At 53.6% G+C, this 12,224-nt stretch overlaps 1 protein-coding gene across 7 annotated transcripts in view; it reads right to left on the reverse strand.

Moving 5' to 3' along the window:
* Positions 1–12,224, reverse strand: part of TSPAN18 (tetraspanin 18) — a 190,843-nt gene that overhangs the window by 47,227 nt on the left and 131,392 nt on the right. Inside the window, exon 1 of one of the 7 annotated variants that reach the window (XM_057750104.1) lies at positions 4,099–4,169. The exons of the other annotated variants lie outside the window; for them this stretch is intronic. The gene's annotated coding sequence lies outside the window, so the exon portion shown is untranslated. Of the gene's footprint in view, positions 1–4,098; positions 4,170–12,224 lie in introns of those variants that run through there. 7 annotated transcript variants of the gene reach the window in all.

Below are 12,224 nucleotides of genomic sequence, written 5' to 3' on the forward strand. Positions count from 1 at the left end.
GTATTTGGCAGTGGCATCGGAGAGGCTGGCTGGCTTTCCAGGCCCACGCTGGGCTGGGGGGCCCCATGGGGGAGAATGTAGGCTGGGGCACAGGGGCTGGTTCCTGGGGTCCCCTTTCCGCACGGGGCCTGTGACCCCAGCCCCAGGGCAGATCCAGCTGCAGCGGGCGTGGGGAAGGGAATCCTGCCCTCCTGTTTGAGGCCGAGTCCCACTTGGCTGGAAGAGCAAAAGGGGTCAGTGGCTGCCAGAGCCCTCCTTTCTCTCCCCGTTAGGATGTCTGTTTCCCTCCTGCCAAGAGGAAGACCTTTGAAGTGCGGGCAGAACTGGTTCTTGTTCAGACCGGAGGCTCTGACATCCTCCACCAGCAGTTTCTCTAAAAAAGGGCCACTAGAGGGGAAAGGTCCAGTCTGTTGAGGGTTGGGATCCTCAGATGGTTCCAGGAGCCAGCCTGGGTTCAACCAGCCAGGCCAGCCCTAGACTGGAAGGACAAACAATGTACCCACCCAGGCGCCAAGTGTTCAACTAGTTCTCCAGTTGGTTCCCATCTCATCATTTTTCTCTTCCTCCCCTGGCTGTTTCTAGAAGGATACCTGGGAAGATAGGTGATTAGTGTCCAGGCTTTGCAATCAAGACATATGCTGGGCAGCATCTCAGCTGCCTTCTCTGCGCCTCAGTTTGCTTGTCTGTAAAATGGAATCAGTACTACTATCTCATAGTATTGTAGGAGGACTACATGAGGTCATGGGTATACAGCTCTCAGCCCAGCGCCTGACAAAGGCAGCTCTCATGTTGGCTCTGCCCGGGGTAAAGAAAAAAGGAAGTTTTGCTCAAAGGCAAAGGCACAAAGACTGTTGACTTTCCCGAGGCCAGGTGGGCCCCTCCGCTAGAGAATCGCCCTTTTCCCACACCCAGGGTACCTGGCTGCAGTCTCTGTTTGGAGGTGGAGGAGCTGGGGGTAGAATTAGCACTGGTGGAGAAACTATCGTGTGTCCTACACTGTGCTAGGTCCATCCCCTTTCTACAGATGAGGAAACTGAGGGCCCGTGGTATGAAGGAGTTTGCCCAGGATTGCATAGCACCCGTGGTGAAGCAGAAGCATGTCCTCATGCTTTCATACAGGGCTCTCCCCCATCCCACTTGGCTCCTTTACACCTCACCCCCTGCGGAACACGCGGGAGTGTCATCCCTATTCCACAGGCACGGGGCCAAAGCCCAGGCAAGTCTCCCAGCTGGCCTGGGGCAGTGAGTGGGGCTGGGATGAGCCCCGGGATGCCGGTCTGGGAAGGCTCAGCTCAGAGGAGCCTGCTGAGGGGCCAACGCGTATCTGTAAGTGGAGCTGTGCCCACCCCACGGGCAGCCGCAATCTCCGGGCCCTGTACCATGCACCTGCTCGGAGGGGTCTGAGGAGTGGTGCCTCCGTATCCAGGCAACAGGTGCATCCTCGGTCCTCTCCAAGTCACAGGCCTGCAAGTCAGGACAGCGCTCCCCGCACACCTTCCCGAGGTGGCTAATTTTCAGCTTTCCGGAAGGAAATAAACCATAAGGAATCCAGACTGCTTGGCTCTCCCAGGCTTCTGGAGGCAGAGGGCTTTCAGCCACACCTCCTTAGACATGCTGCCTGCTTAAGCCTTGCAAATGCACCTCCAGGTTCAGACCCTTCCATGCTGTTTTCTTTTCCCCAAAGGGCTTGCCTACTATGAGTGTGAGTATTCTTTGTTCTGCAGCCATAGAGAATAGGGTACAGGATGCTGGAGATGCCATGCAACCCCCAGGATTGTCACAGAACCCTACAACATGTCTGGTACCCTCAGAAGCTGCCACAGTGCTCCTGGAAGTTTCCAGATCCCTGGGCTGTCACTGCGCACAAGACCACACAGCTTCCTTGCATGCCAGAAAAAATTCTGAGCCACCACATAATTCCCCGACAGCATGGAACCCCCAGGTTGCCATGATGGGGTGGGCAGCTCCAAGAAGTCTAGGCCGTGTAGAAACCCTGCGGTGTCAGAGACCCTGGGCCACCAGAGAACCCCCGTGCTGTCACAGCACCGCTGGAATATCTTAGAATGGAAATTATCCTCTTATGAAGCCTCCGACAGCCCCTGCCTGCACACTCCCACTCCCAGCTCCTTATTCAGGCTCTTTTCCGAACTTCTTCCTCATCGCAGCTTAAATGTTTCTTTCTCCAGGAAGCCCTCTCTGGTGTCTCCCTGGCCCTTGAGAGATGCCACAGCACAGATGTCATGTCATGAGTTCCATCACAGCTCCCTGCGTTCGCCCCATTAGAGCACTCAACACACAGTACTGCCATTACCTGGCCATGGGTCTGTCTCCTGCACCAGCCTGTGAACTCCTGGAGGGCAGGGGCTGAGTTCCCAGCATGGCAGGTGACCCTTAATGAATATGACTTGAATAAATAACTGTGTGCTATTAAATTATTAGGGACTTGCCTATTAATGTACTTGACTTGACCTGGGACAAGTCACTTCACCTCTCTGTGCCTCCATTTCTTCATCTGCACAATTGGGATGCTGAGAATATCTATCTTATAAGGCTGGTGTGAGGCTTAAATCAGCTATGTAAAGCTCTTAGATGTAGCCTGGTTTGATAAGCATTATAGAAATAGATGCTGTTTTTTTTTTTTTCCTTTTTTTTATGGTAAGAACATTTAAAATCTACTCTCTTAGCAACTTTCAAGTATACAGTACAGTATGGTTAATTATAGTTACCACGCTGTACATTCATCTGCTAAATTCATTAATTTTACAGCTGGAAGTTTGTATCTTTGACCAACATCTCCTCATTTCCCCAAGCCGCCAGCACCGATCTCATCTCTAGTTCCATGAGTTCAGCTCCACTAGATTCGCCGTATAACTGAGATCATACACTATTTGTCTTTCTGTCTGACTTATTTCACTTAGCATAATGCTTTCGGTTCACCCATGTTGTTGCAACGGTGAGATCGCCTTCTTTTTTATGGTTGAATGTAAATATCTGCTATGATTAAATGTGTGTACTCATTAGGTTTTCAGAGTCTAGACTTGCATCAGGATGGACAGGGTTTCTTTCACCCCCTAATTTAATGCTACATGTAGCCAACAGTAGCATCCACTAGTACAACTCTTACCACATGCCAGGCACTGCGCTTGACACTTTACACACACGTACTCAATTAATCTCACAGCAACCCTCGGAATTTGGTGCTTGCTGTGGACTGGACTGTGTCGCCACAAATTCATATGAAGTCCTGACTCCCCCAGTGTGACTCTATCTGGAGATATGGCCTTTAGGGAGGTGATTAAGATTCAATGAGGTCATGAGCGTGGGGCCCGCATCCAATAGAATTGGTGTCTCTATAAGAGGAGGAAGAGACCCCAGACATTTCTCTCTCTCTCTCTCTTTCCACACACACACAGAGCAAAGGCCACGTGAGGACACAGTGAGCAGGGGGGTGCCGGCAAGCCAGGAAGGGAGGCCTCGCCAGAAATCAAATTCACTGGCACCTTGATCTTGGACTTCTTGACTCTAGAACCGTGAGAAAATGTGTCCGCTGTTTAAGCCCCCAGCCTGTGCTATTTTGTTATGGCAGCTCTAGCTGACTAATATGCTGTAATATTATTCTTAATCGCATTTGACATGTGAACAATGAGGCATGGTGAACTTAAGGCCCTTGTCCCAAGGTCACACCTGGTGAGTGGCAGAGCTGGGATGTGAACCGGGCATTGGCTACAGAGTCCAGACTCAAGCACTATCTGAACCTGCCTCCAAGTTCAAGGGCATGGGCTGGGCATCCCAGAGGTAGGTAGGTGGGCCTGAGCGGCGTGGGCAGTCTACCTCAAGGAGAATGGATGGAGGGACGGGGCACATCTCAGTCAAGACTTTTAGGCTGCTTCCAAGGCCTGCCTGCTATGCTCAGCAGCCTGAAAGCTGGTGGTGGGAAGACAGACTGACCACGTCCTATGTGGTTGCAGGTTGACTGTGGCTACAGGGAGGCCATGTTCAGCCTGGCCTAGAGCTCCACAGGGGAAAAGTTTCCCAGGTCAGGTGGTAAGCTTCCTTTCCTTGAAGGTATTCAAGCACTGCTGTTGGACCACCACTTACCGGTAATGTCTGAGAAAGAATGAATAGCAAGAGTAGATATTTTCAACAGTTCTCTCCAGCCTCAAGCAGCTGTGAAAGATGAGAAGGGCCGGCAGCTGAAAGAGTCCCTGGAAAAAACAGTTAAAACAGTTCCTGGTCTTCCTGACCAGCTCCGTCTGTTAATTCCTGCTCATTTTTCAAGTCCCAATTCAGACATCACCTCTTCCAAGAAGTCTTCCTTAACTCTCTCTCCCTCCCACCTCCACAGGTCCAGGTTGGTGGTCTGTGTGGGTCTTACTGGCAAAACTAGAAACAATGGGTGGCAGTTACAGGGAGACAGAGTTCACCCTGATACAAAGATAAGTATCCCCCATCTCTCTGAAGTCAGAGGGGCCCAGGGTTTAAATCCTGGTTTCCCCTTCCTACCTCTGGGTGAGTGCCTCAACCGATTGAGCTGCAGTTTCCTCAGCTGTAAAATGATTTCATCTCAGAGGATGGAACCGAAGATCAAAAGATATCAACAAGCCTGGCACTTGGCATGTGATCAGGATATGCCTTTCCTTCAGTCTCTGGGTTGGGGGTGGGTAGTGAGCTGCCTGACACTGGGTGTATTCAAGCAGATGTCAGAGAGTCTTAGTGTGGGACCGGGTACAGAAGATTTCTTTCTTGCACCGAAGTGAAGACTGCACTCAAGGTCCTTATGAGTTCTTCCAACTCTAAGAAAAGCACACTTACGACTTGGCCTCGACGGGCTATGGGAAGATGGGCACATCACTGAGTGGACATGGTCTCCACCCGCCTCCACCAGGCTATAAAGAACAGGAGTCCACACACGGTGCATGCTTCTCTTTATACAAAATGTCCAGAAAAGGCAAAATTTATAGAGACAGAGAGTAGATGGGTTGTTGCCTGGGGCAGGGGGTAGGAACAGGAGTGGAGAGCAAATAGGAAGCAGGCTTCTTTTGGGGGCAATGGAAATAGTCTAAAATTAGACTGTAGTGACGGCTGCACAACTTCGTAAGTTAACTACAAATCACTGAATCATACCCTTCAAGTAAGAGAATTCTATGGTGCATAAATTTTGCCTCTATAAAGCTGCTAGAAACACAAACACAACAGTCGCCAATAAAAGAGGATTCCAGAGGAACAAATGGCGTGGTGAGGGTGATGCCCACGCCCTGTGGGAAGCATGGCAGTAGCAGGTTGAGGTCAGAGGTCATGAGGCCTGCGGTCACCTCCAGCCCCCTCCACCTGTGGCTTCACACTGGCACCTCCTTGTTATCTTTTGCTCTGTAAGATGCGAGGAAGTGGAACAGCCCCACCCGGCAACCTTATTAAAAGCCTGCCGTGAACCCCGGGCCATGGGAGGAGGTGGGATTCTGCAGAAGGGTGAGGAGCCGAGGGAGGGGGTGGCACGAGGGAGAAGGCCTGCAGGAGACGGGCCTCCTGGAAGCCTTTGGAGACCAGCACTGGGTGGCAGCTCAGGGTATCTTGTGGTTCCGGGTCTCTGAGTTAAGATAAAAGCCAAGGACTTGGCCTGACTTTGTCTGTAAGGCACTGGTGGGTCCACCTGAGGGAGGAGGGGATGCAGCCAGTCATCAGCTGAGCACCTAGGACGTGCCAGGGAGGGGTGGACATTCACCCTGGTGATGTGACTGACCGTGGCGCCTGGAGACCAGCAGAGAAGCCCTGTCTGGGCACCAGGCCTATGTGGTGTAGACAGATCTGACGTGCTCATGGTCGCAAAGCTGTCTAGTTTAAACGTCTCCATAAATGAGAAGCAGGTATTTATCAAATCCATTTAACATGAAAGGAGATCGGAGCTCTGGAAGCCACATCCCTTGCCTGAGGCCACACAGGATGTGGCGGAAGTAAGATTTGAACCCAGGGCCTGTGCAAAGCAGGAGAATAACTTTCGGAGTGATCTGGATGAACACTGATCTCTTGGTTAGTAGTGAGCTCCCCATCGCTAGAGGTATGTAACTAGAGGCTTAATGAATACGTCTCAAGAAGTCAAAACAGATGACCTTGAAAGCCCTCCCAGTCCAGTGAGTTTGTGAGGACACAGACCCTTGCCGGTCATTTTCCTTGAGAGTTAAGTCTGGATTGAGAAGAAAGTAGAAAAGCCTGAGCCATTTCTGAGCCCCTGAGGGAGGGGACCTAGAGGGCAGGGCCTGGCTGGCACCTCCTCAGCGGGAACCGCAGCTCCTCTGAGTGCTCGCCACACACCACCACCCATTGCTGGTCGGGGCTAACATGACACTCGAACACACACGGGCCGGGCCGGGGTGAGCATCGCAGGGCTGCAGGCAACAGTGCTTCAGTCCGAACTAGTCCTGGGAGTGGGGGCACAGGAAGCAGAAGCGGCCACCCTAACGCGGCTGCCCAGCCGGGCAAATGGGCCCCGGTCCAGCCCTCTGGCCAGAGGCCTGTTTCATACCTGCTCCACCTCTGCCCCGTGGGGACACCCCACCCTCCCTCTCTCCGGTTCTGGCCTCCCCAAGGACTCAGCATCCTCTCAGCTCTGGACTCACCGCAGGATGAGCTCGCCAGAGGCCCGGGCCTGAGAGAGGCCCCGACTCCCTTTCATGTGCCTGCCTGGCCCTGGGAAGACAGTGAGGGAGGCTGGGACCTCTCAGGAGGGGGCTGGGCTGGGGGCTTCCCCTGCCACCTCCTCTCCAAGCCAGCACTGAGGTGGGGAGGCCAGGGCCCCTCCTGACCCACACTGTCATCCACCTTGGGGCAGGGGCGGGGGCGGGGTCCTCCTGGCCCCTCCCGGCCCCTCCCAGCCTCCCCCTGCTCCACCCTCAGAGGGAATCTCTGTTTGCTCTCACCTATCTTGGTGTCTCCACTCCAAACCTAGAATCCAGACATGCAGGAGGCACTCTAGTCTCCTCTACCCTAGAGACAATAACTGGAGCCTCTGGAGGTAGAGGCATGGATGCAGAAACTACATGCAGCACCAAGACAGTTACAGCATCCTTTCAAGGTCCTAAGTCAGAAAGGCACAAAGTGGCTACCTGGGCTCCAGCACTCCCCTGAAGGAATCTGCTAGCAACAGGGCCGGGTTCCTCCCTGACTTGGGGTATCCCAGCCCCACACTGCCTCCTTCTCTCTGTCCACTGCAGGCTCAGCCCTGCCCTCCAGAGACAGCCTGTCACCTGCTGTGGTCCAGGGGCCCACACAACCATTCCCCCTCCCCAGCACCTTTCCCCTGCAGACACCCTTCCGAGGCTCCCCAGCACTCCCGGGGAAAGCGCACACTCAGAGCACAGGAAGCCTACTGATTATGCCCTCCCTTCTTCCACGCGCCTTCTCACTCCACCCCTGCAGCACCACTTGGAGCTCCTTGGATGCTTTGGCTCTACCATGTCCCAGGGACTTTGCATGGCCTGATCCTTCTGCCAGGAATCCACTCCCCTCCCCCAAGTCACATACAGATTTCTTTGTCTACCTTTAAGTCCTTCATAATCCAAGCCTTCCCCAGCACCTCCCCTTGGCCCAGCGTGGACTCCTTCACCCCGTCTATGTGTGGCCGCATCACAGTGTATTAGACCCCGGCCACCTGCCTGTTGTTCTCAAACTTGAGCTTGCATCAGAATCCTCTGAAAGGCAGCAGAGGACACAGGCAGGGAAGTGCAGACTGTCAGAACATGGACAGGAACGAGCAACTGTCTTGCCAGGAGCACAAAAGCTTGGGCTGGACTGAGCCCTGGGGCACGGTGACAAAAGAGAGGACACGCGCACAAGGCCAGACGTGGTGTCCACGAGCTTCTCACTCCAAGCTTGGCTGGAATGTGGCACTGCAGGCCACCGCCCCAGGGCTCTAGGACACAGAACACTGGGGACCCTCAAGGCTCAGAGCAAACTGCAGCCAAGGACACAAGCTGCCCTGGCTCCAACAGGACCACTGGGGCACCAGGCGCAGCACTTCTGGCCTGACTGACAATCCGATGCAACGGCCACCTGGCCACTGCTGCCTCCTGACTGTGTACCTGTCTTCTGCTCTTAAGGAGGAACAAAAGGAGAGAAGTTCCAGACTTGGGAAGCTCCACATTCAAGGAGAATGTTGCTGGGGAAGGGGAGGGGACGAGCTGGAAGATGGCAGAGGCTGGATGGGGGGCATCTGCTTCTCAACTTAAATCCTTTCAGGTCATGTGAATTTTTAGGGGGCACGAATCCTGTCTGTAATAATAACTTTCAAAAATAGCTTTTGTCTTAAAAATGCAAAGCAGTCTGCAAAAATCTGTTTGGAAGATCTGCCCCAGGAGCTGAAGGGGTCATTAAGTCCACCATCAGCATCTCTTCTTGAGCATTTACCATGCGCCCAGAGCGCCGCTCCATGTTTGAACACCTATTATTTAATCTAATGCTCATCACAGCCCTATGAGTTGGAAGCTATTAGTGCTATCATTTTCTAGATGAGAAAACAGAATTTGGTCGAGAGTAAGTAACATGCCCAAGGTCACTCAGCCTTGGAGTGGGGGCTGTGAACTCCCATATGTCTTACAGACAGCAAGGTCTCGTCCTTAGGTCAGGGCACACACCACGCTGCCTCCTGCAGCTGAAACCAAGAAACTGACAGGCCCAAATGCCATTCGTTTTGCATCTACTCCACTACTTTAAAACCACTGGTTTTGCACAGGAGCCCAAAGCAAATTGTCACAGAAAAACAAACCCAGGGCCTGGCATCACCAACCACCTTGGAGATTCAGGCCAAGGCTAGGAAAGCGTGTATGATGTGAATCCACTGTAATCCACCCACCCGTCCAACCATCCGCCAACCCCGATCACAAACCCTGGCCTGCTCGGCTCTGCTAGATGCTGCAGACCAGACAGGGTGAGATGCCCTTGGCCAGCAGGAAAAGACCAGGTGAGAACCAGGCAGATTGAACCCCTCAGCACCTTCCAATGTGCCAGCTTTGCATCCTCCCGAAAGACGCCAAACCCTTTGCAATTCAGGATCCAAACAAGCATTACAGGCAGTGAGAATAAAACACAACCCTGCAGTCCATGCCCACTGGTAGGCTTCCTCTCCCAGATGCCTTAGTTTGCATAACGCCAGGCCTGGTCTTGGCAGTCCAGTCCATCTTGTTGGTCCAGGGACAACGGCAGACCACCTAAATGTGGTGGATTCTCTGGCATTTCATCCATTAGCCCCAAGACGGAAGGAAGGGGCTACGCAAAGCTCCAGGAGCCATGGGAGGCAGGGTGGGACTTCTCCCCAGGGCTCCGGCCTGCAGACGTGCGTGCATTTGTGCTGGCCATGAGCTCCTTCGGCCAATGGTGTCCACGGGGCCGGCTGGACGGCAGAGGCTGCCCCACGCGCAGCCTGGGCTGCTGAGAGCAGGCAGCTGGGGCTTCCCATCCCACAGGGTCCCACGTGCCTCTCAGAGGTCCCGGCACCTGGCAAGTGCTCAATAAATGTCTGACGCATGAATGAATACACGTGATTTTGAGGAAGGCAGCTCTGCTCCCATTTGGAGACGGGAGGGGTGTGACTCTCAGCCTCGTCACCAAATTTCTGGGGACATGGACTTAGGCTGCCTTCCAGGCACCTATATTAAGGACTCTACTGAAGGTTCCTCCCACAGAGTTATGACACTGAAACTATAAATAAAAATGACACCAATCGCATCAGTGCAATCACAAAGTGCTGACCCTCCGGCAGGCGTGTTGTCAAGCACGTCACCTCACTTAGCCACTTCATTTAATCTTCACACAAGTCCTGTGAGATACACAGTATTATTACCCCCATTTTACAGATGAGAAAACGGAGGCTCAGAGGGCCAAGGCCGTACTACTAGCAGAGCTGGGATCTGCACCCAGGTCTGACTCGGAATAAAAGTTTAAAGCTGGAAGGGGCCTCACCCCTCATTTCACAAAGGACAAACTGCAGGACGGGGAGGGGTGCTGAGGTCATCAGTAGCACAGCTGGGAACCTGAGTGTCCCTACTTCCAGCCCAGGGTCTGCCGCTAGGCCTGCTGCTTGCAACACTGTGAGTGTACACGGTTTCTTAGTTCTGTAAAGAACCTCAAGATGGTAGCATTAATTATCCTTGGTTCCTGTGCAGTACTGTGTCTTCTAAAGGGCCCCTCCAAAACTCCCTCTCCTGGGCATGGAGGGAAAAGAGGAAAAATAGAAGAGCCACTCAACTCCACACCCAGCCTGTGATGTAAGGCAGCCTTGAAGACGGCCACAGGCCTGTGCGGCCAAGCCTGGAGGCCTGCACGGAAGAAGCTGACTGCCTTCATCTCACTTCCTGCCTGGTTCAGTCTTCCAGCCTCCAGGGCTCCCACCTCCAGGCCTTTGCTCTCACTGTTTCTTCCTCCTGGGATGCCCTCCCCCAGCATCCTCGCCTGTCCCATGTCCCACCCAGTGTTCAGAGCCCGGCTCAAATGCACTGCTTTCCCTGATTTCCCGCCACTTTTACCACCCAGAAGTGACCTCCTGATCTGCTCTTGGAACCTCCAAGCCTTTCTTTATATTTCTGCTCCGAACCCTCCCATTCTCTACCTTAAATGACAGGATTTACTTCCATGTCTGTCTCCCTTGCAACAGGCTGGCTCCTTGAGGGGCTCTCAGTGCTGGTCTCTGAGAAACTACTGAATGAACAGAGAGGGGCTGAGAGTGGAGAGGTTGGCCTCTTCTTCTGGTTGACTCAGCCACACCCCTGACTGGGTTTGCATGCAGATCTCTAACCGTGGCCTTCCCTCCCTCTCCAAGGCCCACCACCAGCTGCATCTGAAATTCTAAGTCCTAGAGGATGAGGACCAAATCATTCTAGTATCTCTGCAGCATCACTCATAAGTGGGGGCTTTAAAACATAGTGTGGCAAATCACTGTGACAGACATCCACCAAGTCCAACTATGGTTTGACATTGAACGAGACACTGCATGAGGGCTGGGGGCAAGACACCCAGAGGAAGGGTCCAGCCCTCAGTAGATCTCACAGAGGAGACGGCAGGGATGCCCGAGGGCAGGGACCTTTCGGCTTTGCCCACTCCCAATCCCCAGCAGATAAACAGTGTCTGGCACACAGTAGGAGCTCAGTCGTCAACGGCTGAAGAAATGAATGAATACGTATTGACCCAAGAGCAGTGGGCATCCCATATAAGGCAGGGTGGTGCTGAATGCTGAGCTGGTCTGCGTGGTGAGTCAGAGCTGCAGAATTCACAGGCGAGAGAGATGGGGAGAGAGAGAGACACGGGTGCAGGGCCAGGAGGCTTGTGGTTGACCGAAATCAACAGAGGACACATCTTAAAAAGCACTTGGCCACAGCTGCCTGGGAGGCAGCATCACACCCTGTGGTTTTCCATCTTTTTTTTTCCGCAGAGCAATCTTTTTTCAAATGAAATCATACACCATATCCTAAATGCATAACAGAGCTTTCCTGGTGGATGTCAGCCGGGGCTACGAGGCTGGCCTGCAAACCCGGGGACTCTTGGGGCCCCTCCTGCTCCACCAGCAAAGGCCTCCTCTCCCTCCCCTTCCCTCGGAGAGGCCCCGGGAAGGTGGTGGCTGAGCGGAGGGCTGGGGGCCCTACTCCGGGCGGGCCGTCATAGGCCAGGCCTTCTGGGAGGCCATTTATGACAAATAAACGCTAAACTGGCTCAAGAAACTTTCCCAACGATGAGGGAGTGGGGCTGGGAGAGGGTGCAAAGAAAGCAAAAGCCCTCCCAGCAAGTGACGGGCAACCCAAAGCCGCCAGATGAGCGGTGGCAGCAATAGAGGGGTGGCCACCAGGAAGCGTCAGGACTCGCTATGGGAAGGACGTTCTGGGGGGGGCGATGCTTTTGGGAAGTGAAGCCCCGCCTGCAGGTGCATCGTGTGTGTGTGTGTGTGTGTGTCTGTGTGTGTGTGTGTGTCTGTGTGTGTGTGTGAATCGGGCTCTCGGGTACCAGGTCCGCTGAAACCAAGGCACGTCTGTCAGAGAGAGGCTGGCGCTGCGCGGTAAGTCACAGGAAGGATCCCTTGAGGACACATCAGCTCTCCACCCCTGCCATGGCTCTGATATGGAGCAAGTGTTGTTGCGTCTGCTCACCATTCCCTCCTGCTTCTTGTGAAAATAACAGCTGGTTTTCCTTTCGGGGGAACAGCCCTCTCACACTTTCAGGCTGACACCTCCCACCCATAACACCCCCCC

This window comes from Hippopotamus amphibius, chromosome 9 (genome assembly GCF_030028045.1).
Source record: "Hippopotamus amphibius kiboko isolate mHipAmp2 chromosome 9, mHipAmp2.hap2, whole genome shotgun sequence".
NCBI lineage: Eukaryota > Metazoa > Chordata > Mammalia > Artiodactyla > Hippopotamidae > Hippopotamus > Hippopotamus amphibius.